Source organism: Schistocerca piceifrons, chromosome 2 (assembly GCF_021461385.2).
Source record: "Schistocerca piceifrons isolate TAMUIC-IGC-003096 chromosome 2, iqSchPice1.1, whole genome shotgun sequence".
NCBI classification, from domain to species: Eukaryota; Metazoa; Arthropoda; class Insecta; order Orthoptera; family Acrididae; genus Schistocerca; species Schistocerca piceifrons.
In genome coordinates, this window is record NC_060139.1 from 898,320,968 (window position 1) to 898,326,455 (window position 5,488).

The window sequence follows — 5,488 nt, forward strand, 5'->3', positions numbered from 1 at the left end:
CTTTCTGCTGCCACTGATTGATCTGCTGCATTCCATTATTTAACAAAAACATAAAAAAACCTATTATCCATGCTGAGTGCAATGCATGTTCTGTATGGCGGCTCCTGCTGTTGCTGCGGCTGCTGCTGCACATATAATTCAAGAGAAAAGGTTTGGTCAAATCTAAACTCGATAAATGATAACCCAAACAACTGATTCCTTTTCTCAAAAACTATATTCTGAAAGCGATTCTTTCTCATTCTATTAACAAAACGCTAGAAGCTCTTAGAACAATCGCTTTGTATGTAAATCTGCATCCAGTGGCATTAAAGCAATATTACAAATTAATCAAACTCTTGAGACACTCTGAAATACTTCTCAATTAAATACATAGTGAAACAATTCCCTGACAATTACAAAAGAAATCAATGACAAAAATTAATACTTAATCTATTCGCCTAACAATGGTTTCCCTTAAGAATTCAACTCCTATCATTATCAAAATTACCGTCTGCTGCTAAGCACATACACAAACCCTTTTCTTTAAATTAATAAGCGCCCTGCAAATTATAAAAAATATCAACTCAATACCAAATCCTGTGTCGCTGCTGGCGGACACGGCAGTACGGCAGCTCGGCGACGACCCCTCGCCCAACACACGTGCGCACCACAGCAGGCGGGCTCCTACACTGGCTTCCAAACTGCCACTAATTAATCTGTGCGCTGCGAAGCGCGACAACAATATCTTAGATTCCAGAGCTTGTGTATGCGCGCTGCAGCCAACCTTTAAATCCTAAGAGAGTATTGCCAACTCTCAAAGTACGTTAAATTATTTTATTCTAGACGGGAAGGTTATCGACTAAACGCATTAAGTTCAATCATTATTTCTTTTATTTATTCGACGGGAAGGTTTGAATATTTTAGTCTATTGTGCTGGACTTACGCAGGGATTTGGTTTAACGCTAGTAACAAATATGTACACATTTTTTACTCTATTATGCTAGATGTACACAGAGATTTGGTTTAATGCCACTACTTTCATTTTTCAGCTTAAGCAGTATTATGATTACCCGTCACTTTCTGTAAGCTTGCTTTATACACCCTTATACAATGCATGTATTCTCTTTTATTATACAGGGGCTTGAAGACGGCTTAAATGCCGAAACTGGTAGTCTTCACAATAAAATAAAATGATATCTTAAAGTACACGGCTGTTGGTGAATTTTATCGACACTGACAATCACAGTTGGTGTGCATCCAGGGCGATGCCACCAGTGTGATCAGCATGACGACATCCTGTGGCTTGTAGCCATATCCTTTCTGAACAATACTCCAGACGCGATTTTTGAGCAAGATAATGCACTACCACATGTTGCTGCACGAACACGTACCTTCTTGGTGTCACAGGATGGCAGCCGTTTCCCCTGGCCACCCAGATCAACAGACTTGTTCGCCAATTGCAAATGTGTGGGATATCTTGAAACGAGGGTGCAGCTCTGTGACCCAATACCAACCACCACAGATGAAGAAATTTCCTGGCAGATTAAAACTGTGTGCCGGACCGAGAATCGAACTCGGGACCTTTGCCTTTCGCGGGCAAGCGCTCTACCAACTGAGCTACCCAAGCACGACCCACGCCCCGTCCTCACAGCTTTACTTCCGCCAGTACCTGTGAGGACGGGGCGTGGGTCGTGCTTGGGTAGCTCAGTTGGTAGAGCGCTTGCCCGCGAAAGGCAAAGGTCCCGAGTTCTATTCTCGGTCCGGCACACAGTTTTAATCTGCCAGGAAGTTTCGTATCAGCGCACGCTCCGCAGTAGAGTGAAAATTTCATTCTACACCACAGATGAACTTTGGCAGCAAGTGAACTCATATGTGTTGATGCCATCACGCACGGAGCAAGTTATCAGGGTCCACGGAGGACCCTGTGCCTATTAGGCAAAAGGACGCATGCCGAACCAAGGTGACTGAAATGCTAATCCTTTCTGCAGATGTCCTGTGAATGTGAACTTCCTATCTCTAGTCGTTCAAGGTGTTACAAAAAATGAGTGTACATAGCGACATACTCTAATGAATGAAAACATTATGACCACCCTCTTAATAGCGTCTTGGTCCATCATTGCAACGCAGTAGGGCAACGATTCAGCGTGGCTTGGATACCACAAGTCCTTAGTAGCTTCCTGGAGGTATGTGTCATCACATAAGGCTGGTGACGAAGTTCGTAGCGTTTTTGTTTTCCATGTTGGTTCCGGTTGCTATGGGTTTATTTACCGATTGTCATTTTTTATTTGTAATTCACTGTTGCTATTTGAGTTTACATATTGTCATCTTGTCATTTGGAGATAGTGAGCGGACCTGTGGACGCCAGAAAATGGAGTGCTAAGTGGAAAAATCGGAACGTTTCCGACATATTCTTCTGTCTGCGTCTAATAGTTGGCAGCAATACGCGCAGCCAGAAACATCTGCGCCGTTATAGGGGCTATACCATTGGACAGAAGCGCCAAGAACATGCTTTTCTCGTTTTAAGGAGAATAGTTTTGACATTATGACTCTCCACGTTCAGCTTTCTCGTTTTAAGGAGAGTTGTTTTGATATTGGTGACCCTCCACGTTCAGGGGGACCTTCGGGGTTTGATGAAGATCGTTTAAAAGCATTAATCCACAATAATCCACGTCATTGTACTCGAGAACTGGCAAATGTGATGAAATGTGATCATTCCACCATCGTGCGACATTTGCATGCAACAGGGAAGGTTCAAAAATCGGGTTTTTGGCTACCGCATGCTCTAAACCAAAATCAGAAAAATCTGTGGGTGATCATATATCTATCTCGGCGTGCTCGTCATCAGATGGCTAGTGAACAACACAGACCATTCCTATCCTGTATCGTTACTGGAGACGAGAATTTGTGTCTTCATGCTAACGTATGGAAAAGAAAGGAATATCTGAGTCCAAGCAAAGCAGCAACTCCCCGTAAAAAGACCTGCAAGCAGCCACAAAAAATATTGTAACGCATCTGGTGGTGCAGCGACGGTGTGGCGGCGTACTACGAGTTCCTTCCCCGAGGTGTAACCATCACTGCTGACGGTTGTCATCAGCTGAGACGTCTTGCAGACGACATCCAAGAACAACGGCCAGGAAGACTGCGTGAAGTGACGATATTCCACGATAACGACCGCCCGCATTCTGCTAGATTGACACAAAACACTACACAAGAGTTGGGTTGGGAGATCATTCCATACCTACCTTATTCATCTAATCTTGCGACCTCAGATTTTCACCTTTTCCCCAATCTATCGAACGGCCTTCAAGCAAATGTCTTTCAGCATGAAATTCCGCTCCGAACATCTCTTGACGAGTTCTTCCCCTCAGAACCACGTGGTTTCTACAGTCACTGAATCGAAAAGTTACCCCAGTACTGGCACACTGTTGTCAACAGTGAAGGAGAATATATCATTGAGGACTTAAGTCTCTGTTATGTGTTTCAGTTATCTTTATTAAAATTATGGAAAAACCCTACGAACTTATGCACCAACCCAATACATTGTAGGGAAGCAGCCTACTCACGCTGTAGTAAATTCACATCAGTTTCCATTGTGTGTCAGCCAGTCTGCTGTAACTAGCTCTGACGTCATAAATATTGCGCAATACCTTAAAAATCAAGCAAATGAACTAAAACTTTTCTAGTATGTCAGGAATAATACTAAATTAATGTGTGTTAGGTGTCAGTTCGATAACTTAAGTCATTTTCGAAATTTGGACGTTTTTCTAAGAAAATCATTGGCGCAACAGAAAAGAGCTAGAGACTTCAAAATTTATATTTAGATTCATCTTTCAGAATGATTTAATAAAAACAGTACTTTGGATTTCACAAATTAAGATTTTAGTGGAAATTCATGATTTTCTGGTTTTCGTCTCAAAACTGAAGGAAGCAAGATAGATTAAGTAGGCTAATAAATAAGGCTAGGATGTTTAGATTTAAATAGGTTGGCGGTCCGCTATGACTATGAAGATGTGAAAAGTTTCTTTTGAATACCTATAAAATTATAGCGATAGCGGATCTCAAAAGGGCCAGTTCAGAGCTCATCTACTGCGTGCAGTGTAATTTAATTAATTCTCTCGCCCAAAATATTTAACTTAGCCACGTCAAAATTTTATTATCAATATTTACCTGCGTGCTGAATGCACGTTCAAATTAAGAGCTTCATCGGCCATCAGCAAAAGAAGCTATAAATTATTATGTAACTTGAAGTGGTGCGTTACTAGCCCAGCGGCTAGTCGGAAGAGCCGATTTGATCAGGCGTTCCCTTAGCCGTCCGCACCGCGGCTTTATATATAAGAACGCTGCGTGAGGAAGCAAGGCCCCAGTTCTCTCCAGACGCTGAATGACACGCCATCTCTGTCGGGGGTCGCGTCGCATCAGTATCACTGCTACATACAGCCTCGGGTGCCGTATTAAGTTACTAGAGATACGCGGAACCATGAAAACATTTCAAGTGAAGTGTTAATTCTGGGATGATTTTCATTATCTAGCTTCAGTTTGCGTATTGTCGGATCTTCACGTGCCGTCGCGGGACAGACATTCTACCAAATATTTAGCGTGGCGTTTGATGAAATATTTTCATCAAATTATGGCGAGCATTCTTTTTAACATTTAATTCGGACATTTATAGTTACATCAGCGCATTAGACTCTGAACTGCTCTGTTAGTTAGGTTGTAGGGATACTTGTGTTTTTTATCAGTGAATTTCAGAATATACTCAACTATTTTGGAAAACCGTTTTTGATTAGAAATCCCGGACAATCTCCTAATTCCTCAGAGCTATAAGCTGCAGCTATATTGATATTCTCAAATAAAGTGGGCACTAGGATCTCTAATTACTGGCTCCACGTTTCGTTAAATCACTTTCTGGGTGCTAAAAAGTAAATAGAGAGCCAGTGTTGAGAACGGCGAAAGACAGCATTAACAACATTCTAAAAGCCAGAAACTGATTCAACTTGCAAGCATTTATACAGCAAATTAGATTAAATTATTTTTACAAACTTATCCGCTGCCCCACATATGGTGCATCGACCGGGAAATGTTACAACATTCAAACAAGGACACAACAGTAAATGTTCAAACTTATCCGCCGCCCCACATATGGTGCATCGGCCGGGAATCAATTAAGTGAAAGTGATTTTTTTTAACTATTCGGATTCGCGAGTGAAATGCGACACGCAACTGAGAATAGAACAGTGAATGTGTTGCGTGTGTATGTGGACGACGCAATTGGATTAACAACGCCTCTGGATTGACGGAGCCGTATGTTCAGCAAAGTGCAGTGGCCGGTGTGCTCTGAAACATTTGCGCCTGCACCGACTGTAATAAGGTCTGCCGTAGATCGACGCCTGCCCTACTTCACAAAGCGGGCAAAGCTTTCGACCTTAAGGTTCTGTGATGAGTCGTGAACGTCAAACGCTTTGTCATCAACTAACGGTTTTATTCTCCATCAAGAGCTATCTACAGATTC

At 42.3% G+C, this 5,488-nt stretch overlaps 1 non-coding gene across 1 annotated transcript; it reads right to left on the bottom strand.

The window, feature by feature from the left end:
- Nucleotides 1-1,532: 1,532 nt before the first annotated feature.
- On the bottom strand, nucleotides 1,533-1,607 carry Trnas-cga. The gene has a single exon. It is a non-coding gene; the product is annotated as a tRNA-Ser (tRNA).
- Between the last annotated feature and the right edge of the window lie 3,881 nt (nucleotides 1,608-5,488).